Source organism: Hippocampus zosterae, chromosome 15, assembly GCF_025434085.1.
Source record: "Hippocampus zosterae strain Florida chromosome 15, ASM2543408v3, whole genome shotgun sequence".
NCBI lineage: Eukaryota > Metazoa > Chordata > Actinopteri > Syngnathiformes > Syngnathidae > Hippocampus > Hippocampus zosterae.
Window position 1 is genome coordinate 16,866,863 of NC_067465.1, and position 19,481 is coordinate 16,886,343.

The window sequence follows — 19,481 nt, forward strand, 5'->3', positions numbered from 1 at the left end:
CCTGCCTTGGGACTATGGCTGAAAACTAGCATTTATGCTAAGTCAGGCGCATTTACACTGTTTATTCTTGATTCTTGATGATGTTGATTAATGTGCACTGTCTCAATGAAATAAATAAAAATGATCTCATGTCATTGCTGCGCATAGCATCTGTGTGGCTAATTTATTATTAACACCCCCCACTCCAACACACACCGTAATTGAGTTGTAGTGTTAACATATCCTTTGAAACAACTTTAGGTTAAGTGTGTAGCGTGTCCCCAAGTTTCTGCTGCTCAAGAAACTTGCTGTACTGAATTGCTTTTTTGAAACCAAAAGCTGCCACCCAAATACTTTGCACCATGTTTGCATGACAAGTCAAGACAAACAGAGGAAGGACACAAACAAAGAGGTAGACAGACAGACATGCATGTTAGATCTCAGTCGGACGTCGGCCTACACGGATGACGTTGCTGCTGTAAGCGTGAGAATGAGAGTTGGAACAGCGAGCCCAAAATAGGACCAGAATAATGAGCATCTCATCATCTCCTGCATGGCTTCCAGATCTCTGCAGCCTCCTTCTCCTTAACAGAATCAAATGCTTCCCTGGGGCCATATAAAACATGTCAGGCCCAGCTAGTGCTGCTATTTGCTTGCTCATTCAGGTTGAATGTGTATTCCTGCTACTTTTCTTTCAAGTTCTCAAGACACGCACAAGACTTTCCGAAGTCTTGTACTGATTCAAGGTGATCACTGAGATCAGTTTCAGACACATACAAAAGCAAGCAACCTCGACCCCCCTGAGGCCAACTGGTGCTATTCTTGTGCTGTTATTAAACGCACTGCCACAACATCCATCATTTAAATATCAGAGCTGTTCTTCCCTAGCCAAGACACTGAGGGAGGAAGCATGTCGACACCCGCGCCCCCACTGTGCCCTGCATCCTTGTCAAGTGTCAACTTAAAAGTAAAAATGAAGTCAGAAGCTATGACGGAAGTGCTCTGCGATGTGAACCTTATGCCTTCCATATCCTTTCCCCTGCTGCACTTGTTTCCCGTTCGCAAATGCAAATATTCCTCTCTCAATCGATTTGCCTCCCTGACAGCTCAACTTTGTGTCATCTCCAAAAAGGGGTGTGATCTCTCAGCACGCATGCACGCACGCGAGCAGAGCAAAAGGTGCTGACCGGATGACAAAATACAGCAGCGATCTCATTATCAAAGCGGTTCTGTCCACACTTGCATGTAAACAGAAAGGAAGGATCTTTCTGGAAAAAAAGCACCAATACTACAGCTCATAAATGCAAACTTAATCAGAGACTGTAAAATACCCCAAACATTGGCATCAAGGATTAAGACGTTTTCATGACATGGACACATACAAGGTGTGTCTCACTACTTAGTGCATCTCAATATGTTCACATGGATACTTTTTTTGAGTGTGAACCTGATCACAATAAATAAAATAAAAGAAGTCCATTTGATCACATGGAACATGCGACTCCATCCATTCATCCATCCATCCATTTTCTGATCAGCTTAATCCTCACAAGGGTCACGGGGGGTGCTGGAGCCTATCCTAGCCGTCTTTCGGCAGTAGGCGGGGGACACCCTGAACTGGTGGCCAGCTAATCGCAGGGCACACAGAGACAAACAACCATCCCCGTTGACACCCACACAGAGGGACAATTTAGAGTGTTCAATCAGCATGCCGTGCATGTTTTTGGAATGTGGGAGGAAACCGGAGTACCCGGAGAAAACCCACACAGGCCCGGGAGAACATGCTGGAATTGAACCCGATACCTCAGCACTGTGAGGTCGACTCCTTTAAGAAAAAAAACAATCAATCAATCACTGCCCCTCTGCACTACTTAAGAAATATCCAAATGTGCCTTCATTTTATAAATTTTTGCATTATTATTATTCAGGCGGCACGGTATTCAACCTGTTAGCACGTCAGCCTCACAGTGCAGAGGTGCAGGTTCAATTTCGGCCAGCTACGGTGTCGAGTTTGCATGTTCTCCCCGTGCCTGCGTGGGTTTTCTCCGAGTAATCCGGTTTCCTTCCACATTCCAAAAACGTGCATGGCAGGTTAATGGAACACTCTAAATTGTCCCTAAGTGTGATTGTGAGCTCGGATGGTTGTTCGTCTTTGTGTGCCCTGCGATTGGCTAGTGACCAGTTCAGGGTGTCCCCCGCCTACTGCCCGAAGACAGCTGGGATAGGCTCCGGCACCCCAACAACCCTTGTGAGAATAAAGCGGATCAGAAAATGGATGTATGTATGTATGCATGATTATTCTTTCAAACCACAGCATTTTCTAACCCCCCCCCAAAAAAATAAGTTCCTTCATCATAGATTCAGACAAAACTTGCAGAGTTGTTTTTGAGTTGTCTTTATGCACTTTAGCACTACCCTGCATAGTTCTTGTTCACTCTTCCCAAATTCACATTGTTTGATGTGGAACATATTCACAGATATTTGTTGTGAGCGCTTTCTGAAATGCCCACAGATGGCTCAAGTGGCTGCCAAATAGAAAATGTAGTCAAGAAAGTAAAATGAAGTGATGCTTCTCAACTGTCTTTGTGTCAGGATTCTGTTTTTATTAAGATTACACATGGTTTTGTTTCCTGCTTTCTGCTCTGATGCACTGATGTGGCCTGGTGAGAGCTCATGCTTGGTGGCGGTGATACATGCCTGATGGTATGACCCCGCAAGCTGCCAAACGGTAGACAACAGAAGTTCTTGGCCTTATGAAACACAGTCATCACACCACAGTGTCAGCAAGACAAACTTCCCTCAGCCGAAATATCTATCGGACACTTTCACGGAACGTACTACACAGCCACAAAAAACGCAGGACCTTGAATGTCAAGTCTGCTTGTGCTTTAGAAAGTGCTTTAATGCCCGCAGTGAATCAACTTTGAAGCCGTGGAATCAATATTTGATCTCGCAAAATCAGGATTGTTCTCTGCGGAATCAACAGACTGCTGGGGGCTAATTAATACATCAAATAAGCTTGATTTGAGGGGCAAAACCATGCGCTGATCAGTCTTGTGCCGCAAGGCTGCCACCAGGTGGCAGAGTGAATCAATTTGCTCCGGCGCTGCACCGATGTATTTTGTTGCGATATATTTTGCACCGCAGCAAATTGTGTGGAGCGTTCACATGTACAAAGCCGCTGAGCGTGTCTGCACCGGCACAGCGTCGGTGCAGCCCCACTTGCGTTCACACGGCAGTTTCTGCAGCGGACCAAAACGACAAAACAAATGAGCTGTCGTGTTGGTTCTTTTTAAAACGGATACACAACTCAAGGCAAGTCCTTCTCCTTCTCGGTCTCCGTGCCTTCTGCTCGAGAGTGACCACCCCCGAAAACTTAAATCAAGAGAGGAAATCACAAAATAAATGAAATGGTGGGCGGGGGGGTTGTGAACACACAACAAAGGAACAAACATATTTTCACGACTGTAAGGCGCCAGTAAAAGTCTTAAATTTTCTCCAAAATGGACAGAACGCCGCCTTATGGTGCGGAGCGTCTTTTGTATGCGCTGAGTTCCAAAATCTGACTGACAGCCGACACACTGTTTATATAGAGAAAAGGCGGAAATGACTGTGGCCAGGCATGCGGGAAAGAAGTCGGCCAATCAGGGAAGGGTGGGCGTGTATATATACATATATAGAGAGAGATAGAGATAGAGATAGAGATAGAGATAGAGATAGAGATAGAGATAGAGATAGAGATAGAGATAGAGATAGAGATAGAGATAGAGAGAGAGAGAGAGAGAGAGAGAGAGAGAGAGAGAGAGAGAGAGAGAGAGAGAGAGAGAGACAGAGAGAGAGAGAGAGAGAGAGAGACAGAGAGAGAGAGAGAGAGAGAGAGAGAGAGAGAGAGAGAGAGAGAGAGAGAGAGAGAGAGAGAGAGAGAGAGAGAGAGAGAGAGAGAGAGAGAAGGCAGACGTGAGAGAGGACAGGCATGCTGGGAAGCAGTCCGCCAATGGGTGAAGGGTGGGCGTGTAAGTGGACGCTAAAGGGACGCCGCAAGCAGGTACCAACACCTGTATAGAGTGAGGCAATGTGCATTGTTGCAAAACAACTCCGGTTTTGCTTTCTAAGAACCCCGAAAATAAATTCGACAAAGAGACACGCCTACGAAGCTCAGTTCAAACATCAAGCCATCGGTTATGCTTTTGGCATGGGTGCCCATCTCACAGCAGCGGTGAAAAACCAAGTCAAGCAAATGAACTCTGAGCTTGCCGTTATTCCCGGAGGCTTGACTAAAGAACTCCAACCGCTGGACATCGGCATCAACCGGGCGTTCAAAGTAAAGTTGCGAACGGCATGGGAACAATGGATGATCGATGGCAAACACAACTTTACAAAGAGTGAGAGGCAGCGCTGGGTGAGTTATGCCACAATTTGCAAATGGATTGTGGCTGCTTGGATGAACGTGGCTGCTTGCACTGTTGTTCGAGTTTTTGGCAAAGCCGGCATCATTTCTGTGGAGCGGCATGGCAATGAGAGTGACTCTGACAACGAGAGGGAATGCTGCGTTTTTGATGGATTAAGGTACTTGTACAATTGTTCAACTCTTTCTACACACACACGCGCTGCCACCATGTTTCGCTCTGTTCTTTACTTTCAAATGTGGGAAAGAAATGTTGACTTTGCTGTTGCTGCTCCTTCTTTCCGCTCGGCAAGGCGTAGCAACTCACACTTTAGCATGTGATGCGTTCAATGACAACTGGGATGTGCAGTCCTCTGCTTCTGATACAGAGGATGAGGACTTTGATGGATTTCTGGGTGATGATTGATCGAAAAACGTGAGAACATTGTACGATGGCTAAATAAAATACAACGGAACTCAGTTCTGCTTTCGTTGCCTTTTTAAAAACGTGTTTTTAGCTTGTATCTGTATGTCTTGGCATGCTACCGTATGCTTCAAACTAACGTGTTAGCATGCGCACATGCATGCCGTATGTTTAAGCTGGCGGATGTTTTACCACTGTAAAACTGCGCCCATTAATACAGTGTGGTTTGTCTATGTGTAAAATACAGAAATGTCACCCATTAATGAGACTGCGGCCAACCGTACGGTGCGTCGAATAGTCGTGAAAATACGGTACACTAACAACTGCGAGACAGTCCAGTCTCCTACAAAATATTCAACAAACACATGACGGATGTCCGACAGAGCCCGAAGGCAACGCATTTTCGCCGTACATACGCTTCACAAGCATTTGCTCTGGAGCAAATTTAACCGAGTTGCATTCACACATGCAAATTTACATCGGTGCTGCTTTGCAAATGAGCATTTGCTCCGGTGTAAGCTGTTTGCCGGGGCCATGCCAGAGCTAATTTGCCCATGTGAACGCTCTACTCGGGCAGCCCCGGCGTAGCACCGGACAAAATCTTGCCGTGTGAACACCCCTATGGTGTGCTGTATTTGTTTTTTATAGAATAACAAAAATATATTGTGGTGTTTCATTATCAGGACATGAAATGGCCTATACATTGTAGATTTCTTTTCCATATCGCCCAGCACTTTTAGATGGTATGATTAGGTATTGCTGTTTGCTTGTTATGGTGTGGTGCAGTAATGATTTTGATTGACATTGACCCTTTCTTTTTCATTTCCTCAGAAGTTGAGATTTTAAAAAGGAGAGGGTTCCACCAGACAGCACGATAATCTGCCCAATCGACAATTTTGCCACAAGCAGCAATGGACTCCATCATGATTACCTTGACCATTTTGAATGCCTAACTGTATATCTGAGATGAGCCCTCTGTTGACTTGGCTGTGGGGGAAAAAACTGAATGGGAAGTAGCCTCAAGCACCACTTGAGTGCCAGTTCATAAAGTATGCACAGCAAACCATCCCTATCGGTGATTTAGGATCAGATTTGATCTTGTGGGATGCTCGAATTCCTGGTTGTCTCATTTCACCTGTGTCGAGTCGTGTCTATTTGCAGCTTCCTATCACTTTTCTTCTGATTCTCATGTTGCTCTTTGGACCTCGCCGCCTTCTCCCACATTTCCCAACTTGTGTCCTATGATTAGTCACCTCCATCCTTTGCCATCTTTCTTGTCTCGGCTATGACTCACTCCAGCACATAAGCGTCTCTCTCTCTCTCTCTCTCTCTCTCTCTCTCTCTCTCCAGAAGAATCTTCTATGTCTTCCTGAACACAGTCTTTCCTCTCATAGCCACCCCCGCCCATGATCAGCAGTGCCTGTCAACGTGAATCACACTTTTATTCATCAGTGTCAAATATTTTTCACGCCATAACTGAACACGCTCGATTCTAATCACTCATCTGCCAAGTTTGTGTCCATCATTTAGTTCTCTCTTAGACAATAGGAAAAGAAGCAGCTGCAAGCCCCAGCTACTGGGTTACCAGCTCTCTGCTGGGGGTGTGCATGTCTGCATGGATCTGATGATTTTCTGGATGGTTTGTTTCAGGCTGAGTAAGTGTTATCCAATCGGAATTGCGCCCATGTGGACTTCTGAAGGAGCCCATTTCCATAATTAGGGAAGGCCAGGCACACATGGTCCCCCCTGATCCTTGCCCTCTAAGAAATAAATATTCATGAAAGTCGAAGCACCAGAATCGCGGCTCAAAAAGCCAGACAAAAAGCAATAAAGACAAAATGAGGGGAGCGAGTGGGAGTCTGATAGACCAATTGCCCTCACAGTTTTTCAACACCGGATGCTCCCGCAGCCTTGGTAGAGTCCCTCACCACAGGCATCCGTTTGTTGACCCGATGACACTCAAATGGTATGAGGTAAGAGAAGAAGCCTTGCAGATGACACAGTGAGAGGTTTCCGCAATTTAAATTATGTTAGCCATTGCTGCAACATAAGAGTACAGAGGATGTATAGGACCATATCGATCCGCAGCGGGGGCTGTGCAGAGTCAATATGGCAACAAATATGGAGCAGACGTAATCCTCACACGTCTGTGTGGGTCGGAGAGCACAAAAAAAATAAATTGGTAGTGCATGGTGCTAAGCCACTTTCTTTGTTTCTGTAGCGTACTGTTGTCCGCTATTACTGGACAAAGGAATCTGGCAGCAAAGCCAGGTAGATGGTGTTCCGACAGAGCATTTTTTGAATTGAATCCAACTTTATTGTCAAATGTGCTATATGTACAGTATGTGTAACATACAGCATCACACTGGTCCTGGGTTACTGGGCCACAGCTAATGTCAAACCCCATTCACTACTTTTCAATTGCCTTTTAATGAGCTCCCACTGCTCGATTCCCTTGAAAGCCTACGAAGAGGTCTAACATTCGTCGTAATATGCTGGGAGGATGAGTGCAGTCGCTTCTATTTTGGGGATACACAGGAAGAAGCCAGCAAAGACTGTTGTTCCAAAGAGATGCCAGAGCGCCTAGGAGAGACAAAAATTCTCTTTTCCCCATTTGCACTGTGAGGTTGCATTGAGAACAGATTAAACTGAAGCTATGTTCCTCTTCACAATAACTGTATAGAAAGTGTTTTGTCTGTGGCCAAAATGATCAAACACCTGCTCCCCCGACAAACATGAAACGCAAAAGCCATTACTGCGGTGTCATGAAAGCTGTGGACATCCATCAAAGAGAGGGGGAAGGCAGATTCAACATACACACACATGCGCGCACACACACTGATTCACACATGCCATCCGACCGGAAGCAACGTCACAAAGGATGATTGGGACTGTCCGTGGAACAAGAGTGACCATGAAAATCTGGATTGAGAGCAGAAGGCTGTGCCTTTAGACAGCAGCACGTTTGTGGAAAACCTGCTCCAACCTGACTGCTGAGGATGGAGCAGTGACAACCTGGACAACCTGAAACACTGACGAAGCACAAACATGCAACGTCTTCCCCAGAAAGAAAATTTGGCACTCTAATACAACTAAATACAACTGAAGTATGCTCCTAATAACAGGAATCGCAAGTCTACTTAAACTTGCTGCGTCACTGCAACGACTCGACTGCTTCAGCACTCACACCTACACACGAGTCCCGTACCTCGTTTGTGCTTAGTGACAGTGAAAAGAACAGACACAGACACAACACTCGCAAACCAAAACAGTAGAAATGCATTCCCCGTTCCATTTGACAATATAAACTGATGTACACACATTTATATGGTCATTGTTTAGAGGACCTAAACCCAACCTCCTGTTCCAGGACGCTGGTGGCCGTTCATTGTCTTTGTATCGAGAATCAATCTATCCCTATAATTCAATTCATCCATTTGGTCTGCACGAGCTTTTTATAGTTTTGTTACCATGACTGGGCTGATGGGGCAGGTGTCGAGAGGGGACTGCTGTTTGCAATTTGAAAATGAGCATATGACAATACTCAAAAGCAACGCTGTCAAAAATCAATCATCAATAGAATCAACAACTAGGTTAAATCATTGTTTACAGCCATTGTTTCATTCGAAAGAGTCCAAATCCTCAAATTTCCCCGCCTTGACAGTAATTATTCTGGCATTTCTGTTGAAAGCAGACTGGTTACCTTTTTTTAACAATCAAAATAAGACATTGGCAAACATCTGCTTTTACTTTGGAAAATAATCAGCGAACCAGTAACTGAGCCACTATCAAAAACACTTGATGAGTATAACATCAAATCTTCTCAAATAATACAGCTTAATTGTTGTTGTTGTTGTGTGAGTAATCGACACTGCCCGCAAACTAGATGTCACAACCAAAGCCTGAAGCTCCTCAACTGACTTGAGCATAGTTCACGGGATGGCAGCAAAGAAATACTGCATTTGCAGCACGTGGTACAACGACATTGAAAAAGATGTCAAAATCTGATAGAGTTCTATTAACAATGAACCGCGATACAACGCAAGATCGTTGTTTTAGGGGTACCCTCTGGAAGTTTCTTAAATGATGGCGTCTAAGTCCTGCAGGCAGCTAAGTGGAAAGGGAATTGAAGCACTTGAGCGGTGAGGATGAGGATTGGAAAAAGTGAACCTTGAATGAATTACTGAGGACTTTTGTGATAAGGAGGCATATGGAGGCACCAGCAAAGGTTATCGAGATGATGAGGATGGCAAGGACATGCGCTAGCGTGAGAAAGAGATGTTTTGATTTGTTTTGTTCTCCCCCCCGAAAGAAAAATGAAGACAAATATAGTTAAATGAGGAGGGGTTGTGGGGGTGTGTAGGATGGTGAAAAGGGAGGAGCTGGCGAGCAGCTAATCTATTGTACTGACGAGCTGGTTTGATCGTGTAGACAGACAAATGACTCCTTGTCACAAATTTAACACACACCCTCCATCTTTCAGTCGTCCACCCCCCCCCCCCCCCCGCCCCCCACCATCTTGACAGGCTATCTATCAAGCAGAAGACACACACACACTTATGGATGTGGTTGATTCCCAATCTCTCGATTCAGATTATGCTTTCATTTTAATCCCACTCTTGCCATTTTGTCCACATGTTCCGAATCTTGTTCCTCTTTTGCGCTCAACGGCTATTCGGTCTTCTACACTCTCCTCCCCTTCTTTACGTGTCCTTGTCACCTTCCCCATCTCATATAGAATGTGGAGTAAATGTCAAGATAGCCGCAGAGGGAACTGATCACTTGTCGCAGCGCAAGAACTGATTTGCATCCTTGAAAAGTGCATTGTGGAATTCTGCTTACAAATCCAAAGAGTCAGAATGTTGCACTGATTTGAACACTAAGAGTATCCTTTTATTACGCTCAACCCTGGCAATGGTGACGAAAACAAGGCAAAGGCAACATCGGTCATGCAAGGTACAAACCACATCCTCATCATCCTCTACTGTTGAAAGACCTCTGATCTATACACAACGTTGGTGAATGTACACACAGTCTACTTAACATTTTGGATTAACTCAAACAACGGTGAATGAATTGATATACTGTACAGTACAAACGGGACAAACGGGATTGTCATGATGCTGTTGTGAAAGTGCGATATAAATGAGGCTGTATTGTATTGTATGCTGCTCACAAACATGTTATAGTGACTTCTATATACATAATTCACCACCAACTGCAAACATGTTGAATGCAATGTTGCATATGCGTGTCAGAGAGTTCACTATTTTGGTAACGGGGTAGAAATAATTGCAGTCCCTTTAAGGACTATGGAAACCGACTTTCGGCGGGTCTCGGTTGGCGCGGGAAGTTTTGCTGCCGTTTGTGCTAATAAAAAGATGTCCGTGAACGCTGTTTCGCTCAAGCTCCCCGAGTTTTGGGAATCATCTGCGTCTGCTTGGTTCGCTGAGACTGAGGCCCAGTTCGCCCTACGCAACATCACTCCGGATACTACGAGATACTACTACGTTGCTTCCGCGCTGGGCGGTTCGACGGCGTCCAGGGTCGTGAGTTTCCTCAAATCTCTTCCGACAGAAGGACGATATGATGCGCTGAAGGCTCACTTATTGAAAACCTTTGAACTTTCCGACGCTGAACGGGCCGACAAACTTTTTTCTCTCCACGGCCTGGGGGACGGCAAGCCCTCCGAGTTAATGGATCGTATGCTCGAGCTGCTAGGCGAGCACAAACCGGACTTTCTTTTTCTTCACCTTTTTCTGCGCCAGTTACCCACCCAGGTGAGGGCAGCTTTGGCTAACACCGCTATCACTGACTGTAGAGAGCTCGCTGCGGAGGCTGATAAATTTTTCCTGGCCGGCCGGCAACACTGTGCAGCGGCTCTCCTCCCCGTGACTGCCGCTAGTGCCTCCGATAATTACGCACTCGTCGCGGCTGTCCCTCACCCGCGGCAAGCTACTGGTTTATGTTTTTACCACGCCAAGTTCGGACCGAAGGCTAAGAGGTGCCGCTCGCCGTGCTCGTTCTGCGGGCCGGGAAACGCCGCGGCCGGCGCTTATTAGTGGCCATGAGTGTCTGCAACCTTGGCGGGCTGCTTTTCATCTGCGTCTCTATCTCTGGACGGCATTTCCTCTGCGACACAGGGGCACAGCGCAGCATTTTGCCCGCAACGCAGATCGACATGGTAGCTGACACCCACGGCCCTCCTTTGGCAGCTGCGAATGGGACCCCCATTCGCACCTACGGCATGAGGTTCGTGGAACTGTGCTTCGGTGGGCAGCGCTTTAGTTGGAACTTTGTTACAGCGCGTGTCGATGTACCTCTTTTGGGGGCGGATTTTTTGTGCACTCATGGACTTTTGGTGGATGTGAAAAACCAACGCTTAATAGACGCTGCCACTTTCTGTTCTTACGCGTGCACACTCAGACCGCCCGATGTTATCCGCCTCTCCAGCATAGTCCCCCTCACGGACGTTTTCCACCGCCTGCTTGCCGAATTCCCTGCACTCACACAGCCCACCTTCACTTCGGCGGCTGCCAGGCATGGGTGGAACACCACATCGCCAGCACGGGCCCACTGGTCTACGCCCGAGCGCGGCGCCTAAACCCGGCCAAGCTGGCTGTGGCCAATACGGAGTTCGACAACATGGAGCGCCTGGGAATTGTCCGCCGCTCTAACAGCCCTTGGGCCTCTCCTCTCCACATGGTCCCTAAACCCGGCGGCGGCTGCCGCCCTTGTGGAGATTATCGACGGCTCAACGACGCTACTACGCCCGACCGCTACCCTGTACCGCACATCCAGGATTTCTCAGCTCACCTAGCCGGCACGGTGATTTTCTCCAAGGTCGACCTTGTGAGGGGCTACCATCAGGTTCCCGTTCACCCCACCGACATCCCTAAAACGGCAGTGATCACACCTTTTGGATTGTTTGAGTTTCTACGCATGCCGTTTGGGCTTAAGAACGCTGCTCAGACCTTCCAACGCCTGATGGACTCTGTGCTGCGGGACCTTCCCTTTGTTTTCGTGTACCTTGACGACATCCTGGTAGCAAGTTCTTCCACGTCAGACCACATGGCACACCTCCGAACCCTTTTTCAACGTCTCAGTCAACACGGACTTATCATCAACCCTGCGAAGTGCCAGTTTGGCCTCTCCACCATAGACTTCTTGGGGCTCAGGGTCACGGAGGCAGGCGCAGTTCCTCTCCCGTCCAAGGTGGAGGCCGTCACAGTGTTCCCACGCCCAGTCACCGTGAAGTCCGTGCAGGAATTTCTTGGCATGGTGAACTTCTATCATCGTTTCATTCCGGGAGCGGCTCGCAGTATGCAGCTTCTATATGAGGCCCTTAAAGGCAAGAAGCCCAAACACACTGTTGACTGGACTGAAAGCAGGGTCAGGGCTTTTATGGACACCAAAGCAGCTTTGGCACGGGCTACGATGCTGGCACATCCCTCCTTTTCTGCCCCTGTGGCACTGACCACGGATGCTTCGGACTACGCGGTGGGGGCGGTGTTTGAACAATGGATGGACGGTACCTGGCAGCCTCTCGCTTTTTTCAGTAGCCAGTTACGCCCCACTGAGCGAAAGTACAGTACTTTCGCCCGTGAACTGCTTGGGATGTACCTCGCCATCCGCCATTTTCGACACATGCTGGAAAGGCCGCCGGTTTACAGTTTACGTCGACCACAAACCGTTGACCTTCGCCATGTCCAAGGCAGCAGAACCATGGTCCGCCCGACAGCAATGCCAGCTGTCCTATGTCTCCGAATTTACTACAGACATTCAACACGTGGCGGGGAAGGACATCTGTGTTGCTGACTGCCTCTCCAGAGCCATAGCTGGAGCGATCCACCTGGGTCTCGACTACTGCAGTATGGCGAAGGACCAGGTTTCCGACACCACAGTGCAGCAGTGCCGGTCGTCCACTACAGGTTTGCAGCTTAGGGACATGGTTTTTGGCAGCTCCGGCACTACTTTGCTCTGTGACGTCTCCACAGGCACACCTCGGCCTGTGGTTCCCTTGAGCTGGCGACGGCCGGTTTTCGATGCTGTCCATGGACTCTCTCACCCAGAGACCAAGGCCTCTCAAAGACTGGTGGCAGCCAAGTTCGTGTGGCACGGCCTGAGGAAGGATGTCAGAGATTGGGCTCGTGCCTGCGTGGAGTGCCAGCGGGCCAAGGTGCACCGCCACACCAAGGCCCCTTTGGAACACTTTCACGTGCCTGAGCGACGTTTCGACCATGTCAACGTCGACCTGGTTGGCCTCCTGCCCCCTTCTCGGGGGTGAACTCACCTGTTAACTATGGTCGACCGCACCACACGCTGGGCGGAGGTCGCCCCGCTCTCGTCCATTACATCAGTCGACGTGGCACGAGCGTTTATTGGCACCTGGATATCCTGTTTTGGCATCCCTTCGGATATTTCCTCGGATCGCGGCGTGCAGTTCACTTCTGAGCTTAAGACTGCAGTGGCAGAGGGCTTAGGGGTGAAGTTGCACCGCACCACAGCGCATCACCCGCAGGGCAACGGCCTTTGCGAACGTTTCCACCGGTCGATGAAGGCTGCTCTTCGTGCCACTTTGAAGGATGGCAACTGGATTGACAGACTCCCGTGGATCATGCTGGGCATCAGGACGGTGCCTAAGGAGGATCTCCGGTCCTCCTCTGCGGAGCTGGTTTATGGCTAGCCTCTGCGGGTCCCTGGAGATTTTGTGCCCACTGCTTCGACTCCTTGGTCGGCCACGACACAACGCCCCACCCACTTGGACAATGCCAGGTTCTTTGCCCCGCTGCCCACTTCTTGCCACGGTGTACCAGGTTCTCACATGCCCAAGGACCTCCTGTCAGCCGGTTATGTGTTCATTCACGTTGATGGGCACAGAGGGCCCTTGCGCCCTCCTTATGAGGGCCCCTTCCGAGTTTTGGAGGCGGGACAGAAACATTTTGTCATTGACATGGGGGGTAAACCCGAGCGGGTTTCGGTGGACCGCCTTAAGCCAGCTCACTAGGACTTGGCCGGGCCAGTTGAAGTGGCTCGCCTGCCGAGGCGAGGTCGTCCTCCTACCGGAAGCTTGTCTCCTGGCCTTCTCCCCTCTGACCCTTTCCCCGTGACTTCCCCATCTTCGGTTTCTCCTGTTCCTCCGCGACCGCCCCCTGCGGATGCGCTTCCTCTCTCCCCCGGACGACGTAGCCGTTACGGCCGCCGGATTCGCCCCCCGCGACTTGAACTTTAGAGTGTCTATTTTTGTTGGGTTGAATTCTGGGGGGATGTGTGTAGTGACTTCTATATACATAATTCAACACCAACTGCAAACGTGTGAATGCAATGTTGCATATGCGTGTCAGAGAGTTCACGATTTGGTAACGGGGTAGAAATAATTGCAGTCCCTTTAAGGACCGCCATGTTTATTTGCTTGTTTCTATGGAAACCGACTTTCGGCAGGTCTCGGTTGGCGCGGGAAGTTTTGCTGCTGTTTGTGCTAATAAAAAAATGACACACTCTCTCTGAGTGCGAACGTGAGAAATTGTCGCTTTCTTCGCGTTGCTACAATTTCCACAATGTCATACTAATGTTGTAAAGAGCAATCATAACTCTCCACGGTAAAATTGAGTATTTTCTCCCCCCCGCCCCCCAAAAAATCCTACAAATTCATAACACTATCCACTCATCCATCCATTTTCTAATGCGCTTATCCTCACAAGGGCTGGGGGGCGTACGGAAGCCTATCCCAGCCGTCTTCGGGCAGTAGGCAGGTTACACCCTGAATCAGTTGCCGGCCAATCGCAGGGTACACAGACGAATAACCATCTGCGCTCACACTCACACCTTAGGACAATTTAGAGTGTTCCATTAACCTGCCATGCATGTTTTTGGAATGTGGGAGGAAACCGGCGTACCCGGAGAAAACACACGCAGCCACGGGGATAACATTTTTAGAGGCATGTCTTTCCCCGATGATGTCCATCAATTAACCACAGAAAATTTGTGTTTGCATTATTAGCCTGTGGATAAATGTGCAACCGTGTTTTTACAAGTTCCTATGGTGTTGTGCCGCAACATGTCAGCCAGCACTGAGATCTACCCGAAGAGATGCAGCGGAAATAACAGCAAACGGAAGGATACATTTTACTCAACTGAGAGCTAGTAAGTTAAAGTCGTCCTTAGAACAGAACAGAGGGAATAATGTCAGTGAATATTGCTGTGTGCGGTGTTTGCATGTGTTGCTGTCGGTGTGTGTTAAAAATAGCAGTTGTTTGAAGCTTTATAACTGGAAGCATTCCTGCTCATTCCTCCACTCTCAGCACAAGGGCCTCCCAATGCAAGAAAACGACTGTAATCCTCACTCCTCTACGTCACAAAGTGAGGACCCCACCTCCTTACTGTCCCTGCACACTAAACACATGGCCACTTTCTCCGATGCACCGGATTGGGACAAGTGCGCCTAGTCTGCCTAGTTTCAACAATTGTTCCTTTTTTTTTAACTGAGAAAGTGTGGTAAAAATTCGTGCTCGACTGTGAGACGTTTATGATGCGCGTGTTGTTGCGTTGGTAATTCGTCGTGTTGTTTTTGCTGTGCAATGTTATTTCCAAATGTCTTTGAATACATCATGCAACTCACGGGATGGGAGCGGGGATCACGAGAGCGGTCGGGAGAGTGGTATGCAACTGAGAGAGGAGTTAGTCCGTGTGTACACTGTCTCAGGCGGTCGTTGCTCTGTTTTGGCGTCGGCTGTGGTCACAGCCGTGTTTGCGATTTACAATCAAAGGTGAGATAAACAAGTAACCTTCTGACTGGTTGTGCAGCAGCCGGCTTTAGGACAATGTCATGATTAACTGGAAAGTTTTAAAACTACTGTACCATAATATCGCCCTGTGAATACATTTTTGCGTCACTGTGCTTGTTAAATACAGTTGCAAAAGAAGTGAGCCATCGATCACAGTATGCAAAATGTCAGACATCAGTGACTACTGAACACTTTGATTGGTTGTTAGCGAGCAAATCAGTGCATGAGATAGAAATAGATTATGTGATAGTACACAGAAGCAGAGCAACAGCAAAGGAAATGGCATGATCTCAAACTATGCTCAGCAAGACATTGCTTTTCACTTAAACTTGTTCCTGCTTGTATTCTGAGTGTGTTGGGTCTGCATATTCCTTCGATTTTACTTCATGAAACAGACGACATGATGGTCGACTGCCTAGTACGTCTGCTTCACAGTGCAAAGGCGGAGGTTTCGATTCTGGCTCCAGTCTTCCTGTGTGGAGTTTGCATGTTCTCCATGTGCCTGCACGGGTTTCCTCCCACTACCCAAAAACATATATGGCAGGCTCATGAACACTCTAAATTGTCCCTAGATATGATTGTGAGTGCAAATGGCTGTTCGTCTATGTGTGCCCTGCGATTGGCTGGCAACCAGTCCAGGGTGAAACCCGCCTACTGCCCGAAGACAGCTGTGATCGGCTCCAGCACGCCCGCAACCATTGTGACCATAAGCGGATTAGAAAATTGATGGATGGATACTTCAAGAAACCCTGACTGTGGGCAGTATGATAAACATATTCAAGAAGGTCTTACAAGAATGTGAGCAGTACAGTGTATGTGCCCACGTATTGGTGTTGCATCAACCTGGCCACCCCACTGCTAAATGTCTGGCTACGCCCCTGAGAATGAACAGCCATCATGTAAGGTGCCTTACATGATGCATGATCCCATAGCAGTATTCAAACATCTGTATTTACAAGTGTTTTAGAAATCACATATTTAATAACATTAGAAAGATAAAATACACCAATCGGGAAAGTGCAGTTAATTCCAACAACAAATTGTTAAATCAACACCTCTGTAGTAGGAGTAGTGAGAACAACAGTGTATTGTTTGTGTGTCTTTTCTGGTATTTGAACAGGTGGCTCTCAGGAGCACATTGAAAAATACACAAGATGTTTGCTTATCAGCTTGGGATTCACAAACACACCAAAGGACGGTGGACCCCTTTGGAGCTTTGCTGTTGTCCCCGAAGTAAAAATGTTTCCCAGTTTGCTTCATTAAACTTTAGCGCTCGGACACTTTTGGTGGCATGAGAAGAGAGAAAATAATTTCTCTCGTCAAAAAATAAAAGCATAAACTACAAGAGTGTGTGTCTCTTTCATCACCAATGACTTATAAACATCAACAAAACAAAGGGATCAACAAAACAAAGGTACTCAATCAGTTTAAACGCAAACACTCACCGCACGGAAGAAACTCAACGCGCTCAAAACGTCACTTTTCAGCTGCTCAAAAACACAAAACACACACAGACAAAAAAACAAGGCTTGTCCTCGCAGTTAATGGCCACGATGCTATTCCGGCGGTGTTCCGAACAAGCGGCCGAGTGCCGTGCCTCTTTGTTGCAGTTCAATGGTAGCTGGTCGAAGCCAAACCCCGACGTTGAAGGGCCATTAAATCAGCAACTAGCGCTGTGATTGGTCGCGTGTGCCGCGTCAGCGCTTACGTTATTGGCCGAAGCTATTATGCTATGTTTACGGGACCTTTAGAAAGTTCGCCAAATTGAAAAATTCTAGTGTATGCAGACAATCAGAGCATGCTGATACTTCCACTTTAAGGGTAGAGGCAGGTACATAGTTTTTTTTATTTAAAACAAAACATTACGTAAGTATTAGAAGATACAAATTGCCATTTAGTACAATCGCTCAAATTGCGAGCGCATTTACACATTCCTGTCGTCCAGGTTTTACACTTAAGCAGAGAAGTGAATAGAGTTGAAACAAATTTATTAGAGTACAGTTATGTTCCTCAAGAAGGGCGACTGAAAGTAAACATTAGCCCTTTAACTAAAGGTAATGAGTACTTATTGAAAAAAATATATACTCAATTATAGATACATAGAGAGCGGCACCGTAGACGACCGGTTAAATGATTACACGTCTGCCTCACAGTGGTGTGAGGTTTGATTCTGGCTTCGACTTCCTGTGGTGGTCTTTGCATTTTCTCCCGTGAGTTTTCTCCGGGTGCTCCGGCTTCCTCCGACATTTAAAAAACATGAATGGCATGTTACTGGAATTCCGGGTAGTGTCGGGAACCTGATTCCATGGCTCATGATCGTTTCATGCCTCGACAGCGCTTGCTGACGAACTGAATCAGGTGTGATGGAATAGGGAGCGGTCTAAAAAAGGCAGGATACGGCTCTTGAGAAACCGGAGTTCCTTACCCCTGCTCTGAATTGTCCCAAGGTGTGAGTGTGAGCGCGAATGGCTGTTCGTCTAAGTGTGCCCTGTGTTTCCCCCCCTCCTCTACTGTCCAAAAACACCTGGGATAGGCACCAGCACGCCGCAACCCTGGTGAGGATGGATAGATAGATGGATGGATGAATAGATGCATACATCCTTCATTCATCACTTGAAGGAAATTAAACTCTCACAATTACAACAATAAAATAAAAAAATTAAAACAATGACCTTAAAGCTGTAGAAACAGACACGTTCACGTAGGATTTCGTTGTTCCATCATTACAACGATTGGTTATCTTAAATGTTAATCGTTGACGACAGCCCAAAAGAGAAAATCCATTGGGGTGAGGTCGGGTGATCATGATCGCCATTCAACAGGCTCTTATTGTTGAAACCATCAATTATCAACTCAACTCAATTGTATCTAGAGAGCACTTTCAAACAGCCATACAAAGTGCTGTACATGGAGCAACGATCATATATCCAACAATAAAGCAATAATCAGTAACAAAGACAGTAGAAAGCACCAAACAGTAAATCTAAAATCAAGTCTGAGTCATGCTGTGTCAAATGCCAAATAAGTCATTCCAGAGAGACGGATCAGCAACGGAAAAGGCGCGATCCCCTCTGAGTTTCCACTTAGTTCTTGGTATTTCTAATAATGGCTGGTATACAGACCTGAGGCACCGGGCAGGTGTGTAAGGGTGGATGAGCTCAGAGAGGTAAGGTGATGAAAGGTCATTTAAAGATTTGAAAACAAATAATAGGATCTTAAAAAGAACTCTAAAGTGTATATGGAGCCAGTGAAGGGATGCCAGAGTAGGAGTGATGTGCTCCCTCTTACGATGGTCACTTAATTTATGAGCTAATAAAGATTGCAAGGATAGATTTTATTCTTAAGTACTTAAGTATTATCTATCATTGTGAGCCACTGTAATGCGATGCAGTTTGAATAATAAACACTGAAATATCGTATTTAAAAAAAAAAATTGTAAAAGTATTTCACGAGTTACAAAGGAATTGTACCATACTCACTGCATAAAAACAAACACTTCCTAAAGATTACCTGCAAATAAATTTCACTTAACTCCTCTAACAGTTTAGCTATGCTTCAGTTCTGTGTCGATTGAATAAGAAAACAGGGGGTTGTTAAATGCAAGGTCAATTTTTAACACGGTCACAACATAGCATACGTGAAGAGTTACATGACTACAATTCCAAAAATGTATTCAAATAATTCATGCACAGGAAAATAATGTGCTGCAGACCCCGAAGACATGTAGACCGTGTCCAAAGTCCGGCCCGCGGGCCAAATCTGGCCCGCGGTCGAATTTCATCCGGCCCTCGGCCCCTGTCATAAAATCAGTGCCGTCTGGCCCGCAGGTTGGGCGCAATGGAACACGTGTTGCATTGACTGAGGTCTCGTAGACTGGTGAGTGATGTTTCATAGAGTACTGCTTCCCTCT

General features: G+C 47.0%; 2 protein-coding genes and 1 long non-coding RNA gene across 3 annotated transcripts in view; 1 reads left to right on the forward strand and 2 right to left on the reverse strand.

The window, feature by feature from the left end:
• spsb4a (splA/ryanodine receptor domain and SOCS box containing 4a) overlaps positions 1-17,218 on the reverse strand; it is an 81,682-nt gene extending 64,464 nt beyond the window's left edge. Inside the window, exon 1 of the mRNA XM_052088569.1 lies at positions 17,017-17,218. The gene's annotated coding sequence lies outside the window, so the exon portion shown is untranslated. The remainder of the gene's footprint in view (positions 1-17,016) is intronic.
• Positions 1-19,481, reverse strand: part of nmnat3 (nicotinamide nucleotide adenylyltransferase 3) — a 266,385-nt gene that overhangs the window by 216,255 nt on the left and 30,649 nt on the right. The gene's annotated exons all lie outside the window — the stretch shown is intronic.
• Positions 1-19,481, forward strand: part of LOC127616808 (uncharacterized) — a 121,420-nt gene that overhangs the window by 25,473 nt on the left and 76,466 nt on the right. The gene's annotated exons all lie outside the window — the stretch shown is intronic.